This window comes from Gobius niger (genome assembly GCF_951799975.1).
Source record: "Gobius niger genome assembly, chromosome: 10".
NCBI classification, from domain to species: domain Eukaryota; kingdom Metazoa; phylum Chordata; class Actinopteri; order Gobiiformes; family Gobiidae; genus Gobius; species Gobius niger.
In genome coordinates, this window is record NC_136861.1 from 12,239,520 (window position 1) to 12,258,578 (window position 19,059).

The window sequence follows — 19,059 nt, forward strand, 5'->3', positions numbered from 1 at the left end:
AGAGGCCTATATGCATCAGCTGCCTACCAAACATCCGGCGAAAATTACGGAAGTAAACAATAACAGCGATCGCTCGTATGCTTTTCAATGGGGCACTAGCAGCGATATGGAGGTACAACAGCAATGGCGGCCCCCAGTGTCGTGATCATAAAGATGAGCAGCCAGCGGCCTTTGCCGAAGCCTGATGCTGTAGCTCCGTGTCTGGTCAAGTTTTTACATTATAAGTCTATGCACATGTAGCACCCTCAATATGATCGCAATTGCTATGGCGACTTTCACAGCTCCATCCCAAACCATACAGAGCTAAAACATTTATCCTTATATTGCCACAACTAGATTTCTGATACTGCAAGACAATATGCGAGAAATCATTGATCTCATCATAACCATAATAACCATAACAGAATAGGCCACCATTTTAAAATACTGAGATATGTTCAAACAGGTCCTAGGTGACGGGTCAGACAAAGAGCGGTTCAGAAGCCGCTTATGAGAGACCAACAGGCCCGGTTAGAACCATGAGGCCGTCCTTCTGTGGACCCACCAGCTGCAGGAGGAGCCATAAGGGGCTGGTGCAACGTGATGAAACGGAAGAGTGGAAGAAAATGGATGGATGGATGGATGGATGGATGGATAGATGGATGGATGGATGGATGGATGGATGGATGGATGTTCTTACCTGAGCTTAGACGAGTTGATGCGTACCTGTCTGGTCTTTACGCGTGCACTCAGTCACTCAAAAAGACCAAATATTGTTAGCATGTAGCCTCCTCTATGGGGGGGAAGTAAAAGGCGACCAAGCTCTTCCATGTTTCCCCTATTTACATACAGCTATGTGAAGAGGTACACAATCCAAGTAAAAACAAACAAAATTAAACTTATTGATTTTCTAAGCGGATAAAAGGGGTGTTATATTGCAAGGCGTAGTAATATCTTAACAGTTCGACGTCTGTGCAGTAAAGTCAAAGTGCTAAGATATGACTACGCCTTGCAATATAGCACCCCTTTTATCCGCTTAGAAAAGGGGAACGGGGGAAACATGGAAGAGCTTGGTCTCTTCTGTGGAGATAATTTGTCAGTTTTTCTGTTTGTAACCTTGCTGAACAATGCTACGGGTAAATTGACCACAGACACTGTAACGGTTATGTAATTCGATGTGAATCTCTGTGACTTCCTTGACAGTTTGGAAGAGACGTGGGAAGAGCTCTGAACGAAGCATGTTGTCTCTCTGATTCTGTGCTCCTCTCCTTACTCTTGTTAATAAATCTGGGTGTTTTTGTATGAGATTTCAACTTCCACACTTCTAACTTCGCCCCTGTTTGGCTCCACAGAGAAGAGGAGGAGAGGCTACATGCTAACAATATCTGCGGTCTTTTTTATGTGACTGAGAGCACGCGTAAAGACCAGACAGTTACGCATCAACTCGTCTAAGCTAAAGTAAGAACATATCTCAGTATTTAAAAATGGTGGCCTGTTCCTTTGAGAGAAACAGAGTCTCATGTTTTTTGTTCCTGTTTGTTTTGTGTTTGTTGCAGATGTTCATTAGTTAAATGTCAAGTGAACATGGAACCGCAAAGATCCTTCTTGTGGGTCATGGTTCTGCTGTTGCAGTGTAGCTGTGAGGCCCACCAACTTTGGATCCAGGTGAGATTTTCAAGTTGATCAGCGCATTAGTGTTGTGACTAAGTTGGATAAATACATAAAGTTAAATGTTTCAGGAATATGGAAAGATGGACGTGTCTCCTGCACATGAGATGGTGAAGAGAGCTGGCAAGTGTTTAGTTATAAAGCAAGGGTACTGAATTTACATGCACCTCATGGAGTCAGCTAAGGATACCCAACGACAATGTAACGATGGCTGAGTTTTTAAAATGAACCTGTCCCTCTGGCTATTCTTTCTTCAGCAGTGTTTGTGAAGTCTAGCACTCTGCTCGTTGTCCTCGAAGTAAGTGACCTGGAAAAGTTCAGAGAAGAGTTGGGGAATCAGTCACTGCCCCTGACACTCAACGATTCTGTCCAGATCACAGGAATCAACATCACAACAAGTACGACCACAGTTTTTATTTTGAAAAACACTTGAAATTGATGTTGCCTTTTTGTTTATTTCCAGTGTGTTCCCCCCGTAACGTGTCAGAGTACGATTGTCACTGTGAGTCCGGCTACAGCTGGTCCAATGAAACATGCTACAACTATACCGTCTGCGATAACAATGTTGAAGATTCATGTAAATGTATCACACACCAGACGACGAACGGCCCGTCCTGTCAACTCAATCAGCCGGGTAACATATTTAAAGAAAATTCAGATTATTTTAACCAAGTCTGTCATTTGAGATCATGACATTCAAAACCTTCTACTGCAGTGACTACGACTACAGTGCCAACGACTACAGCTACTACAGTGACTACGAATACCAAAGGTAACAATAAAACAGGATAAAAGAATTTGTATTAACTTAAAAAATGCCATCTTAATTGTCATTGAAATTATTGAAATTGTTTTTTTCATTTCCATACGCAGGAACAGAGTATGAAGTGTCTGTGATAATTAAGATTCCAGTCTCTGGAGTCTCAAAGTCTCTGGACACCATTAGACATCAGCTAAACGCACAGACCTTCCTCTATTCACTTTCCTCAACACTGAATGTTTCATCTGTCAACTTAACTACAGGTAACACTTGCCAATCTGGATACAAAAGGGGGCATTTATCAAGACAGGTGCTAAATAGCGTATCACAGTTTGTATCACAGTTTTAGGGCCCCATGACTGATATTTAAATAAGAGAAAACTGTAAATTAATGGTGTTTTAAGGCGTCACCTCGAAAGTTACAGCATTTAGAGGTTATTTTCTGCAGCCACACAGAGCCCAGTGACAGAGGAACTGAAGACGGTGCAGAATCTACTTTGAGCAGGGGCGAATCCAAGTATACAGGGGCTGAGGCATTACAGGGGAACCACTGACAGAAAAAGTGTCAGAAACCAACTAAAATAAAAAATATTATTTTATATTTATCTTGCAGACTACAGGGAAAAGCAGCTTATGTTTAAAAGACTGTTTCCATTATTTTTTTAAGTAGGCCCCCCGGGCCCCCTTCCTTTAAGTACTGTCTCAGTCATTTTGTACATAGACTGGAGCATTTAAAATATATGTATTTTAAATTTTTTGCGATTTGAATATTAATTATACTTTAAATCCAAATTAATTAGATTTTAAAAAGCCGCTAAATCGCGAAATCTTGAGAAAGCACTTTATATTTTGAAGTAGATTAAACACATTTTGAAAAGAAGAATTAGGCTTAAAGGACAAAAATAATGGAATTTTCCACAGGCCTAAACAAAGTATGAAAACGTATGCCACTGTTAATTATCTTTGTTATATTTTCTTAGAAAATGTTTTGCCTTTATGTTTTCAATGTATTGCAGGGTAATACGTGTATTTATTTTTTTTAACCAACAGAAAATAATCAAAGTAGTATGTTTCCGTCTTTAGTTTGTGCTCCAGAATCTAATCAAACCCGTTGTGAGTGTGAGGACCAATACAGCTGGCCATGTGACAAGTGTTACAACTACAGTGAATGTGCCGACGCCACAATTCAGCCTTCATGTGATTTCATTTATGGGCTGCCCACAGATGGACAGTATTGTCAGCCACACACAAGTGAGTTCAGTTTACCCTCAGTTATCATCTATGTGCAAACATCGATGTATCAGTTATGGATCGTTTCTCTCATGTTGTGTCTCTTCTTGGTCCCACTACTAATAATCATTTGCAAACTACTACTACTGCAGCACCAAATACTACTACTACTACTGCAGTGCCAAATACTACTACTACTACTGCAGCGCCAAATACTACAACTACTACTGCAGCGCCAAATACTACAACTACTACTGCAGCGCCAAATACTACAACTACAACTGCAGCGCCAAATACTACAACTACTACTGCAGCACCAAACACTACTACTACTACTGCAGCACCAAATACTACAACGACTACTGCAGCACCAAATACTACTACTACTACTGCAGCGCCAAATACTACTACTACTACTGCAGCGCCAAATACTACTACTACTACTGCAGCACCAAATACTACTACTACAACTGCATCACCAAACACTACAACTACTACTGCAGTGCCAAATACTACAACTACAACTGCAGCACCAAACACTACTACTACTACTGCAGCGCCAAATACTACTACTACTAATGCAGCACCAAATACTACAGCGACAACTGCAGCGCCAAATACTACAACTACAACTGCAGTGCCAAATACTACAACTACAACTGCAGCGCCAAATACTACAACTACTACTGCAGCACCAAATACTACAACTACAACTGCAGCACCAAATACTACAACTACTACTGCAGCACCAAATACTACAACTACAACTGCAGCACCAAATACTACAACTACTACTGCAGCACCAAATACTACAACTACTACTGCAGCACCAAATACTACAACTACAACTGCAGCACCAAACACTACAACAACTACTACTGCAGCGCCACATACTACAACTACTACAGCTACTACAATGACTATGAATACCAAAGGTAAGAATAAACAGGATAAGTGAATTGTATCTAACTTAAAAAATGGCTTGGGATCTTGATTGTAATTTAAATTATTGAAATTGTTTTTTTCATTTCCATACGCAGGAACAGAGTATGAAGTGTCTGTGATAATAAAGATTCCAGTCTCTGGAGTCTCACTGTCTCCGGACACCATTAGACAGCAGCTAAACGCACAGACCTTCCTCTATTCACTTTCCTCAACACTGAATGTTTCATCTGTCAACTTAACTACAGGTAACACTTACCAATCCTGATATAAAAGGGGGCATTTATCAAGACAGGTGCTAAATAACGAGTGCAAGCAGGAACATTTGAAATAGCCTGTATCACAGAAATAGGGCCCCAAATATGATATGTAACTAAGAGAAACCTGTGTGAGTAAAATATGTGTAAATTTCTTGGTAAATGACCCTGAAAGTGTGTTTCATATCATATATTTATTCCTATGTTAGTACCTTTCTATCTCATAGGCCAGTGTTTCTCAAACTGTGGTGCGTTTACCACTGAACTTGGGCTTCTTCAAGTGGTGATCAGGGTCAACTGCAGTTTTACTTTTCTCCTCTGGGTGCACTCGTTAATGTTAAGGCGGGTGGTTAGAGGTTAAAATATGTATTTGTGGAAGTGCACAATTACGCTAATTTGGGCCAGGCTAGTCAGAGTCCAGGGCTGTTTTTCAGTCCCAGTCCGCCCCTGCCTCGTAGCTAGCAAAGAATTCATTTAGAGCGTTCAACAGAGAGGTGTCACTGTCACAGGTTTGTCGAGGAGGTTTATAGTCTGTGATGGTCTTTTGAAATCTCATTGAAATTTTGATTTAAAGCCACACTGCCTGGAATTTTACCCATTAAATAAAATTGAAAAACAAGCATTTATTTTATGCATGCATTTATTTTCATCATTGAAAAATACCTCATAAATGTACAAACAAATATGAGCCTTTGCTGTGAGTGGCTCACCTCTCCTCAGACATGACTGTAGCTTTACCGGGAGTGGGTACGTCTCCAGCTCGTCTCCATGGAGATGTGACTAAAGTCAGCAGAATTTGAGATTTAAATAGGCCAGGTTCTCATCCAATTACATTCGTTGATTACCCACTGCAGAAATATAATGCTCTGTGTCGAGCTGGTCATTAGGAGCATGTTTTGTACAGATGGCAACAGTATAGTCCAAAATGTTACGCAGTGTGCCTTTAATAAACGACAAAAAAGAATGGAATTTTCCACAGACCTAAACAAAGTATGGAAACGTATGCCACTGTTCAAATATCTTTTTTATATTTTCTTATAAAACGTTTTGCATTTATATTTTTCATGTATTGAAGGGTGATACATGTATTAATTTGTATTTTTTTTACCAACAGAAAATAATTGTTGATAATTAAAGTAGTATGTTTCTGTCTTTAGTTTGTGCTCCAGAATCTAATCAAACCCGTTGTGAGTGTGAGGACCAATACAGCTGGCCATGTGACAAGTGTTACAACTACAGTGAATGTGCCGACGCCACAATTCAGCCTTCATGTGATTTCATTTATGGGCTGCCCACAGATGGACAGTATTGTCAGCCACGCACAAGTGAGTTCAGTTTACCCTCAGTTATCATCTATGTGCAAACATCGATGTATCAGTTATGTATCGTTTCTCTCATGTTGTGTCTCTTCTTGGTCCCACTACTAATAATCATTTGCAAACTACTACTGCAGCGCCAAATACTACTACTACTACTGCAGCGCCAAATACTACAACTACTACTGCAGCACCAAATACTACAACTGCTACTGCAGCGCCAAATACTACAACTACTACTGCAGCGCCAAATACTACAACTACTACTGCAGCGCCAAATACTACAACTACTACTGCAGCGCCAAATACTACAACTACTACTGCAGCGCCAAATACTACTACTACTACTGCAGCGCCAAATACTACAACGACAACTGCAGCACCAAACACTACAACGACAACTGCAGCACCAAACACTACAACTACAACTGCAGCACCAAATACTACAACTACAACTGCAGCGCCAAATACTACTACTACTACTGCATCACCAAATACTACAACTACTACTGCAGCACCAAACACTACTACTACTAATGCAGCACCAAACACTACAACTACAACTGCAGCGCCAAATACTACAACTACAACTGCATCACCAAATACTACAACTACTACTGCAGCACCAAACACTACTACTACTAATGCAGCACCAAACACTACAACTACTACTGCAGCGCCAAATACTACTACTACTACTGCAGCACCAAATACTACTACTACTACTGCAGCACCAAATACTACTACTACTACTGCAGCGCCAAATACTACAACTACTACTGCAGCGCCAAATACTACAACTACTACTGCAGCGCCAAATACTACAACTACTACTGCAGCACCAAACACTACTACTACTACTGCAGCGCCAAATACTTCAACTACTACTGCAGCACCAAACACTACTACTACTACTGCAGCGCCAAATACTACAACTACTACTGCAGCGCCAAATACTACAACTACTACTGCAGCACCAAACACTACTACTACTACTGCAGCGCCAAATACTACAACTACTACTGCAGCGCCAAACACTACAACTACTACTGCAGCACCAAACACTACTACAACTACTGCAGCACCAAACTCTACAACTACAACTGCAGCACCAAACACTACAACTACTACAACTACTACAATGACTATGAATCCCAAAGGTAAGAATAAAACAGGATAAGTGAATTGTATCTAACTTAAAAAATGCCATGGGATCTTGATTGTAATTTAAATTATTGAAATTGTTTTTTTCATTTCCATACGCAGGAACAGAGTATGAAGTGTCTGTGATAATAAAGATTCCAGTCTCTGGAGTCTCACTGTCTCTGGACACCATTAGACAGCAGCTAAACGCACAGACCTTCCTCTATTCACTTTCCTCAACACTGAATGTTTCATCTGTCAACTTAACTACAGGTAACACTTACCAATCCTGATATAAAAGGGGGCATTTATCAAGACAGGTGCTAAATAACGAGTGCAAGCAGGAACATTTGAAATAGCCTGTATCACAGAAATAGGGCCCCAAATATGATATGTAACTAAGAGAAACCTGTGTGAGTAAAATATGTGTAAATTTCTTGGTAAATGACCCTGAAAGTGTGTTTCATATCATATATTTATTCCTATGTTAGTACCTTTCTATCTCATAGGCCAGTGTTTCTCAAACTGTGGTGCGTTTACCACTGAACTTGGGCTTCTTCAAGTGGTGATCAGGGTCAACTGCAGTTTTACTTTTCTCCTCTGGGTGCACTCGTTAATGTTAAGGCGGGTGGTTAGAGGTTAAAATATGTATTTGTGGAAGTGCACAATTACGCTAATTTGGGCCAGGCTAGTCAGAGTCCAGGGCTGTTTTTCAGTCCCAGTCCGCCCCTGCCTCGTAGCTAGCAAAGAATTCATTTAGAGCGTTCAACAGAGAGGTGTCACTGTCACAGGTTTGTCGAGGAGGTTTATAGTCTGTGATGGTCTTTTGAAATCTCATTGAAATTTTGATTTAAAGCCACACTGCCTGGAATTTTACCCATTAAATAAAATTGAAAAACAAGCATTTATTTTATGCATGCATTTATTTTCATCATTGAAAAATACCTCATAAATGTACAAACAAATATGAGCCTTTGCTGTGAGTGGCTCACCTCTCCTCAGACATGACTGTAGCTTTACCGGGAGTGGGTACGTCTCCAGCTCGTCTCCATGGAGATGTGACTAAAGTCAGCAGAATTTGAGATTTAAATAGGCCAGGTTCTCATCCAATTACATTCGTTGATTACCCACTGCAGAAATATAATGCTCTGTGTCGAGCTGGTCATTAGGAGCATGTTTTGTACAGATGGCAACAGTATAGTCCAAAATGTTACGCAGTGTGCCTTTAATAAACGACAAAAAAGAATGGAATTTTCCACAGACCTAAACAAAGTATGGAAACGTATGCCACTGTTCAAATATCTTTTTTATATTTTCTTATAAAACGTTTTGCATTTATGTTTTTAATGTATTGAAGGGTGATACATGTATTAATTTGTATTTTTTTTACCAACAGAAAATAATTGTTGATAATTAAAGTAGTATGTTTCTGTCTTTAGTTTGTGCTCCAGAATCTAATCAAACCCGTTGTGAGTGTGAGGACCAATACAGCTGGCCATGTGACAAGTGTTACAACTACAGTGAATGTGCCAACGCCACAATTCAGCCTTCATGTGATTTCATTTATGGGCTGCCCACAGATGGACAGTATTGTCAGCCACGCACAAGTGAGTTCAGTTTACCCTCAGTTATCATCTATGTGCAAACATCGATGTATCAGTTATGGATCGTTTCTCTCATGTTGTGTCTCTTCTTGGTCCCACTACTAATAATCATTTGCAAACTACTACTGCAGCGCCAAATACTACAACTACTACTGCAGCACCAAATACTACAACTACAACTGCAGCACCAAACACTACAACTACTACTGCAGCGCCAAATACTACAACTACTACAGCTACTACAATGACTATGAATCCCAAAGGTAAGAATAAAACAGGATAAGTGAATTGTATCTAACTTAAAAAATGCCATGGGATCTTGATTGTAATTTAAATTATTGAAATTGTTTTTTTCATTTCCATACGCAGGAACAGAGTATGAAGTCTCTGTGATAATAAAGATTCCAGTCTCTGGAGTCTCAGAGTCTCTGGACACCATTAGACAGCAGCTAAACGCACAGACCTTCCTCTATTCACTTTCCTCAACACTGAATGTTTCATCTGTCAACTTAACTACAGGTAACACTTACCAATCCTGATATAAAAGGGGGCATTTATCAAGACAGGTGCTAAATAACGAGTGCAAGCAGGAACATTTGAAATAGCCTGTAACACAGAAATAGGGCCCCAAATATGATATGTAACGAAGAGAAACCTGTGTGAGTAAAATATGTGTAAATTTCTTGGTAATTGACCCTGAAAGTGTGTTTCATATCATATATTTATTCCTATGTTAGTACCTTTCTATCTCATAGGCCAGTGTTTCTCAAACTGTGGTGCGTTTACCACTGAACTTGGGCTTCTTCAAGTGGTGATCAGGGTCAACTGCAGTTTTACTTTCCTCCTCTGGGTGCACTCGTTAATGTTAAGGCGGGTGGTTAGAGGTTAAAATATGTATTTGTGGAAGTGCACAATTACGCTAATTTGGGCCAGGCTAGTCAGAGTCCAGGGCTGTTTTTCAGTCCCAGTCCGCCCCTGCCTCGTAGCGAGCAAAGAATTCATTTAGAGCGTTCAACAGAGAGGTGTCACTGTCACAGGTTTGTCGAGGAGGTTTATAGTCTGTGATGGTCTTTTGAAATCTCATTGAAATTTTTATTTAAAGCCACACTGCCTGGAATTTTACCCATTAAATAAAATTGAAAAACAAGCATTTATTTTATGCATGCATTTATTTTCATCATTGAAAAATACTTCATAAATGTACAAACAAATATGAGCCTTTGCTGTGAGTGGCTCACCTCTCCTCAGACATGACTGTAGCTTTACCGGGAGTGGGTACGTCTCCAGCTCGTCTCCATGGAGATGTGACTAAAGTCAGCAGAATTTGAGATTTAAATAGGCCAGGTTCGCATCCAATTACATTCTTTGATTACCCACTGCAGAAATATAATGCTCTGTGTCGAGCTGGTCATTAGGAGCATGTTTTGTACAGATGGCAACAGTATAGTCCAAAATGTTACGCAGTGTGCCTTTAATAAACGACAAAAAAGAATGGAATTTTCCACAGACCTAAACAAAGTATGGAAACGTATGCCACTGTTCAAATATCTTTTTTATATTTTCTTATAAAACGTTTTGCATTTATATTTTTCATGTATTGAAGGGTGATACATGTATTAATTTGTATTTTTTTTACCAACAGAAAATAATTGTTGATAATTAAAGTAGTATGTTTCTGTCTTTAGTTTGTGCTCCAGAATCTAATCAAACCCGTTGTGAGTGTGAGGACCAATACAGCTGGCCATGTGACAAGTGTTACAACTACAGTGAATGTGCCGACGCCACAATTCAGCCTTCATGTGATTTCATTTATGGGCTGCCCACAGATGGACAGTATTGTCAGCCACGCACAAGTGAGTTCAGTTTACCCTCAGTTATCATCTATGTGCAAACATCGATGTATCAGTTATGTATCGTTTCTCTCATGTTGTGTCTCTTCTTGGTCCCACTACTAATAATCATTTGCAAACTACTACTGCAGCGCCAAATACTACTACTACTACTGCAGCGCCAAATACTACAACTACTACTGCAGCACCAAATACTACAACTGCTACTGCAGCGCCAAATACTACAACTACTACTGCAGCGCCAAATACTACAACTACTACTGCAGCGCCAAATACTACAACTACTACTGCAGCGCCAAATACTACAACTACTACTGCAGCGCCAAATACTACTACTACTACTGCAGCGCCAAATACTACAACGACAACTGCAGCACCAAACACTACAACTACAACTGCAGCACCAAATACTACAACTACAACTGCAGCGCCAAATACTACTACTACTACTGCATCACCAAATACTACAACTACTACTGCAGCACCAAACACTACTACTACTAATGCAGCACCAAACACTACAACTACAACTGCAGCGCCAAATACTACAACTACAACTGCATCACCAAATACTACAACTACTACTGCAGCACCAAACACTACTACTACTAATGCAGCACCAAACACTACAACTACTACTGCAGCGCCAAATACTACTACTACTACTGCATCACCAAATACTACAACTACTACTGCAGCACCAAACACTACTACTACTACTGCAGCGCCAAACACTACAACTACTACTGCAGCCGTAACTACAATAACTACTACTGAAGGTAAGAATAAGACAAGTGCTATAACACAATATCTAGCAATGAGTAAGTGTCAAGCTTCATCAGTAGTTTTTATATTGCAAACTGCATTTTTGGGTGTATTTCTTTTTTATTCGAAAAAAAAGTTTCATTAATAATGGACTTTGAATTTGCTGATTTTTTTTTTTAATAAACCTGTCCCTCTGGCTCTTCTTTCCTCAGCAGTATTTGTGAAGTCTACCACTCTGCGCGTTGTCCTCCGAGTAAGTGACATGAAAAAGCTCAGAGAAGAGTTGGGGAATCAGTCACTGCCCCTGACACTCAACAATTCTGTCCAGATCACAGGAATCAACATCACAACAGGTACGACCACAGTTTATATTTTGAAAAACACTTGATATTCACGTTGCCTTTTTGTTTATTTCCAGTGTGTTCCCCCCGTAACGTGTCAGAGTACGATTGTCGCTGTGAGTCCGGCTACAGCTGGTCCAATGAAACATGCTACAACTATAAAGTCTGCGATAACAATGTTCAAGATTCATGTAAATGTATCACACACCAGACGACGAACGGCCCGTCCTGTCAACTCAATCAGCCGGGTAACATATTTCAAGAAAATTCAGATTATTTTAACCAAGTCTATCATTTGAGATCATGACATTCAAAACCTTCTACTACAATGACTACGGATACCAGTAAGGTAACAATAAAACAGGATAAGAGAATTGTATCTAACTTAAAAAATGCCATGGAATCTTGATTGAATTGTTATTGAATTTTTTTTTTTTTTAAATGACATTTCCATACGCAGGAACAGAGTATGAAGTGTCTGTGATAATTAAGATTCCAGTCTCTGGAGTCTCAGAGTCTCTGGACACCATTAGACAGCAGCTAAACGCACAGACCTTCCCCTATTCACTTTCCTCAACAGCATTTTGTCATTCTATGGACCATAAGCATAAATATAACAGAGTGGCTGGAACAAGCATTTTTTTTTAAAGAAAACCATAAGAAGTCCTGTTATCTGTTCGTCAGAAGCCACATGGAGGCCACGTGGAGGCTTCTGGCAAACAGAAAACCGGACTTCTTATGGTTTTCTTTTAAAAATGCCACTCTGTCACAAAGGCTTATCATAGGCTTCTTGGCAACAGCTCTGGTCAGTGCTGTCCTTGCTAGGTCAGTAAGTTGAGGAGGACGGCCGGGTCTTGATGCAGTCCATGCTCTTTCCATTCCTGGATGGTGTATTTAACTGTTCTTTGAGAGATGTTCAAAGCTTTGGAAATCTTTTTATAACCTAACCCAGCTTAATACTTCTCAGTAACTTTATCTCAGACCTGTCTGGTGTGTTCCAGGACTTGATGATGCTTGTGCTCCACAATAGTCTCTTAACAGACCTCTGAGACCATCACAGAGCAGCTGTATTTGAACTGATATTAGATTACACACAGGTAGACTCTATTTAGTCATTGTGTCAACATGTGATCATTCAGAAATCATCAGGCAACTTCTGAAGGCAATTGTTTGCACTAAAAGGAAAGGGGGGCCTGAACCTTTGAACATCACACTTAACAGTTTTTTATTTATATATATATATAAAAAAATCTAAATTATGTATACATTTCATTTCAGCACCAAACACTACAACTACTACTGCAGCTCCAAACACTACAACAACTACTGCAGCACCAACTACAATAACTACTTCTGAAGGTAAGAACAAGACAAGTGGTATACCATGAATTAGACAATATCTAGCAATGAGTTAAGGCCTATTCATACTCCACAAGACGCGAGAACTTTGTTCTCGCACCCAGAGCTGCGAGAACAAAATGATGTCATTTTGTTCTCGCAGCTCCTGCTCGCCAGGTCTTGCTGACGCATCAGCTCAGCGGAACTATTTCGGCAAGGCTGCGAGAACTCTGGCTGTGATTGGCTGGATTTTTAGTAGGTGGGGTTATTTTGGCGGAAGCTGGAAGCGAGAATCCAATGTTTACGCCCTAACACCGGTGCGGAAAACGGAGACAACATGGATAGGTTTGAGGCACTGCTCGCGGCAGTAAAATAATTCGCTGAAGGATTACAAGGACACGCACATGGCAACAAAGTCCCAGAGAGAAACACACGGGCATAATAAACCAGCGGGAGATGTGGCTAAACATGAAGTCAATCTTCAAATTGTTTGCAATACCGTGACTGATAAAAGAACAAGAAAAAAGTTCTTGCGTCTTGTGGAGTATAAAGAGGCCTTAAGCGTCAAGCGCCATCAATCGTAACAGCATTTTTGGGTGTATTTCTTTTTTATTAAAAAAAAAGTTTCATTAATAATGGAATTTGAATTTGCTGATTTCTTTTTTTAAATAAACCTGTCCCTCTGGCTCTTCTTTCCTCAGCAGTATTTGTGAAGTCTACCACTCTGCGCGTTGTCCTCCGAGTAAGTGACATGAAAAAGCTCAGAGAAGAGTTGGGGAATCAGTCACTGCCCCTGACACTCAACAATTCTGTCCAGATCACAGGAATCAACATCACAACAGGTACGACCACAGTTTTTATTTTGAAAAACACTTGATATTCACGTTGCCTTTTTGTTTATTTCCAGTGTGTTCCCCCCGTAACGTGTCAGAGTACGATTGTCGCTGTGAGTCCGGCTACAGCTGGTCCAATGAAACATGCTACAACTATAAAGTCTGCGATAACAATGTTCAAGATTCCTGTAAATGTATCACACACCAGACGACGAACGGCCCATCCTGTCAACTCAATCAGCCGGGTAACATATTTCAAGAAAATTCTGATTATTTTAACCAAGTCCGTCATTTGAGATCATGACATTCAAAACCTTCTACTACAATGACTATGGATACCAGTAAGGTAACAATAAAACAGGATAAGAGAATTGTATCTAACTTAAAAAATGCCAATTGAATCTTGATTGTTATAGAAATTATCAACAAACAAAAAAAAGTCGTTTCCACACGCAGGAACAGAGTATGAAGTGTCTGTGATAATAAAGATTCCAGTCTCTGGAGTCTCAGAGTCTCTGGACACCATTAGACATCAGCTAAACGCACAGACCTTCCCCTATTCACTTTCCTCAACAGCATTTTGTCATTCTATGGACCATAAGCATAAATATAACAGAGTGGCTGGAACAAGCAATTTTTTAAAGAAAACCATAAGAAGTCCTGTTATCTGTTCGTCAGAAGCCACATGGAGGCCACATGGAGGCTTCTGGCAAACAGAAAACCGGACTTCTTATGGTTTTCTTTTAAAAATGCCACTCTGTCACAAAGGCTTATCATAGGCTTCTTGGCAACAGCTCTGGTCAGTGCTGTCCTTGGTAGGTCAGTAAGTTGAGGAGGACGGCCGGGTCTTGATGCAGTCCATGCTCTTTCCATTCCTGGATGGTGTATTTAACTGTTCTTTGAGAGATGTTCAAAGCTTTGGAAATCTTTTTATAACCTAACCCAGCTTAATACTTCTCAGTAACTTTATCTCAGACCTGTCTGGTGTGTTCCAGGACTTGATGATGCTTGTGCTCCACAATAGTCTCTTAACAAACCTCTGAGACCATCACAGAGCAGCTGTATTTGAACTGACATTATATTACACACAGGTCGACTCTATTTAGTCATTGTGTCAACATGTGATCATTCAGAAATCATCAGGCAACTTCTGAAAGCAATTGTTTGCACTAAAAGGAAAGGGGGGCTGAACCTTTGCACATCACACTTAACAGTTTTTTACTTATAAAAAAAAATATCTAAATTATGTATACATTTCATTTCAGCACCAAACACTACAACTACTACTGCAGCACCAACTACAATAACTACTACTGAAGGTAAGAACAAGACAAGTGGTATACCATGAATTAGACAATATCTAGCAATGAGTAAGCGTTAAGCTTCATCAATAGCTTTTATATTGTAAGCAGCAATTCACCCCGTAACGTGTCAGAGTACGATTGTCGCTGTGAGTCCGGCTACAGCTGGTCCAATGAAACATGCTACAACTATAAAGTCTGCGATAACAATGTTCAAGATTCCTGTAAATGTATCACACACCAGACGACGAACGGCCCATCCTGTCAACTCAATCAGCCGGGTAACAAATTTCAAGAAAATTCTGATAATTTTAACCAAGTCTATCATTTGAGATCATGACATTCAAAACCTTCTACTACAATGACTACGAATACCAGTAAGGTAACAATAAAACAGGATAAGAGAATTGTATCTAACTTAAAAAATGCCATGGAATCTTGATTGTTGTTGAAATTATTATTTTTTTAAATGTCATTTCCATACGCAGGAACAGAGTTTGAAGTGTCTGTGATAATTAAGATTCCAGTCTCTGGAGTCTCAAAGTCTCTGGACACCATTAGACATCAGCTAAACGCACAGACCTTCCCCTATTCACTTTCCTCAACAGCATTTTGTCATTCTATGGACCATAAGCATAAATATAACAGAGTGGCTGGAACAAGCAATTTTTTAAAGAAAACCATAAGAAGTCCTGTAGTGACAACTTTAGTGACTGCTGCAAAATGACACAGTGTCAATCTATTCTAAAGATATTTGACGTGGTTTATCTTCACAGACACAACGGTTAACGCTACAGCAGAGATGAACACTACAATGGCTCCCTCTACTGTGATCACCAGTGAGTCACTAACACATTTTCATTTAGTTCGTTATTATCCCTCATTTCTAAGTTTCAAAGGTATGTTTTTTAGATGCTACAGCAGTTCTAACCACAACTCCACAGACCACAGGAATAAGTTGCTTTTGTTTTTTTAATTGGGCAGCACATATATCGCTAAATTATTGTTATTATAATATTAGTTGATGCAAAATGCACATCGCAAAATGCCACAAAATATGGCAAAACTGTGTACGAGGTCTTCCATCTGAATTTTCACCAAAATCTCCTTTGATACTAGCTTGTCAATAAAGCATTTTGAAAAATAATTCTGATTTCCTTTCTCACTGCCACTACTCAAACCGAAAGTAAGTGTAAACAAATTTAGAAAAAAAGGTTACAAAAATACTGCTGTACAAGTAAGAGTATAAAAGTACTTGTGTTGTACAATTGTCTAATATGAATTTCTTTTTTCTCCTAATGCAACAACTGCAGCTCTCAATACAACTGATACAACTCCTGATACTCCCATCACTACTCCTGCTACTAACATCACTGATACTACCATCACTACTCCTGCTACTAGCCCAGCAAAAGGTACTGAGTCCTAAACATCATCCATTGACTGCATAGCTTGAAAATGAAATGGCTAGACAGGTTACTGGTATACTGAACCCAAAGGTTAGTGGCAGTTCAGTCCTCGCTGTGGGTATGGTTGAACCCACGCCCACTGTGCCACAATCACTCGAATAGTGTTATAGATTGTGAAATGTCTTGAACACTTACATAAGGAATGTTTCAGCAGCATGATCCCTGAGTAGTGTTCAGCATATTCACTCTTTAGCCAGAGGACTTTAGGAGTTTGCTCACCTATGTTCTCCACACATCAAGTGTAGGTGGGTTTTCTCCTCATCTATTTCTATATAGGATAACCTTTTCTCTGTCTTTTTTTTTCACCCATTCACAGGATTGGAAGTGACAATGTCATTAGAATTAGACAAACCGTTTCAACCAGAACTGTCTAATCCATTGAGTGAAGCCTTTAGAAACCTTGAAAATGAAGTTCTGCCAGTGGTAAGTATTAAAGCAGTACTAAGTAACTTATTTACCAAATAAATTCCAATTGTAGTCCTTCTGGGGGCAATACAAGTGTTGATGGGATGATTGGGGGGTATTTCATCTCCCCCTGGTGTCTCTGGCCAGAAAACCACGATTGCAACTTCGCTGCCTACGGGTCGGAGCACCAATACACACTAATAGAATCACAAAGAAGAAGCTAACAGGCTAATGAGCAAAGTTAACTGTGGGCTAGAGCCACTTAAACAGTATTTACAGCCAAGTTTGAGTGAAAAAAATTATCTCCATCATGTAATTGGATGTACAATATCCCTCTGTCCCTTTTCTGTCAGCGTAATATTTAGCCTTACAATTAATGAGAAAAAAAAACGCAACATGCCACCTGCAGTGGCGTTTATGGCCTCTAGGGGCATGAGTTACATAGTACTCTCTTATTATTTTTTTTATTTTTTTTTACACAGATACATTTATAAACTGTTCCTTTTCTTTCTCTCAACAGCTGAAAACTCCTTATAGCGGACTTACTGGATTTATTGGAGTTACTATTAATTCTTTCCGGTAAAATCTTTTAAGAGAAGATTAATCAAACTGTACCCACTATAAACATGTTTAAGTTACACAAGCTTTACACTGAAAGAAATGTTTGGAAGTGTGTGTAATTTCACTCACCTGCACTCATAATGTATATTATGCTCTGTTACAGCCGAGGCAGTACAGTGATACAGTACACTGTTGAGGCCACACAGATTGATCCCGATGAGATGAATACTGCAAACGCAGGAGTCACCAAAGCGATGAACAAGGTGGCACCTGTCATTGGCGGTGTAACTGCTTCATTTATTGGTCAGTATCAGAGACATTTTGTTTGTTTCTTTGTCTCTTGTCCATATTACAAGATCTAGAATATGAAAGGTCACATATGGCAGTTGAATATTGATGGTCTTACATCTTTCTTTAACAATCCTTTTGTCTATCTGTCTATTTATACCCCAAACCCCCCGTCCCCACACACACACACTCACACACACCCTTCCTAAAGCCACCGACTCAATCACTATCCCCCCTCTCACCTACACTGGCAAGAGCATGACGCTGCAGTGTGGCCCCCCACCACCAGACATCAACCTGGGTAGTGACAGTCGGGCTGAATGGACGTTTAAGGAACTGCCTGTTAGCGGAGGTCGATACTCGATGGCAACGACATTTCTCACCATCAACCAAGTGATTTTGGCAGATATCGGTAAGTCTGCAAAGCATTGTTTTTTCGGCCTTTCTTTCATTTACGCACCATTTTAAACCGGAAATCTAAACATAAAATCCACAATTGTTCAACTTGACTCATAGCTTTGCATATCTTTGCTATTATATTGCAGTTTGGCTCCGTCTTCAAATATGTTAAGATAATCTTCACTTGTTTTGTTTATTTGTCTTTGAACTCCTTGCAAATGGACACTCTCAGTCCTTTGCATTCAGCTGGGTAGCTTGATATTGATTATGATAGATAGGCCATAAATCCCTTGAGATGTTCTGCATGAGCCTGTTGCACAATGCACATGGAATCGTTTGACAGAAGTGGTCACTCAGAGAAGGCTGATTCCGGTTCAGATGATTCTCCATCCTATTCTGTATATTCTGTTGCTGTTGAAGGTAACCTATTCATTCTCTGCCGCAGGAGATTATCAATGCACTTTGAAAGGCACAGTCCTGAACTACATCCAAAAAGGGTCCGTAACTGCAGAAAACATCAAGCAAGCGCCCAACATTCGACTCGATAGCACCAGAAATGCCAGATGTGGCACATCTATAGCACTAACTTGCTGTGTGCAGTCAGTCTATC

The 19,059-nt window shown here is 39.9% G+C and overlaps 1 protein-coding gene and 2 long non-coding RNA genes across 3 annotated transcripts in view; 2 read left to right on the top strand and 1 right to left on the bottom strand.

Annotated features, from left to right (window-relative positions):
- Nucleotides 1-19,059, bottom strand: part of LOC306969017 (complement C1q-like protein 2) — a 50,238-nt gene that overhangs the window by 14,183 nt on the left and 16,996 nt on the right. The gene's annotated exons all lie outside the window — the stretch shown is intronic.
- LOC306969052 lies at nucleotides 2,116-3,652 on the top strand. Its single transcript, XR_013793294.1, has 4 exons — nucleotides 2,116-2,281; nucleotides 2,363-2,419; nucleotides 2,521-2,670; nucleotides 3,491-3,652. It is a non-coding gene; the product is annotated as an uncharacterized lncRNA (long non-coding RNA).
- On the top strand, nucleotides 17,112-18,015 carry LOC306969053. Its single transcript, XR_013793295.1, has 3 exons — nucleotides 17,112-17,219; nucleotides 17,722-17,780; nucleotides 17,926-18,015. It is a non-coding gene; the product is annotated as an uncharacterized lncRNA (long non-coding RNA).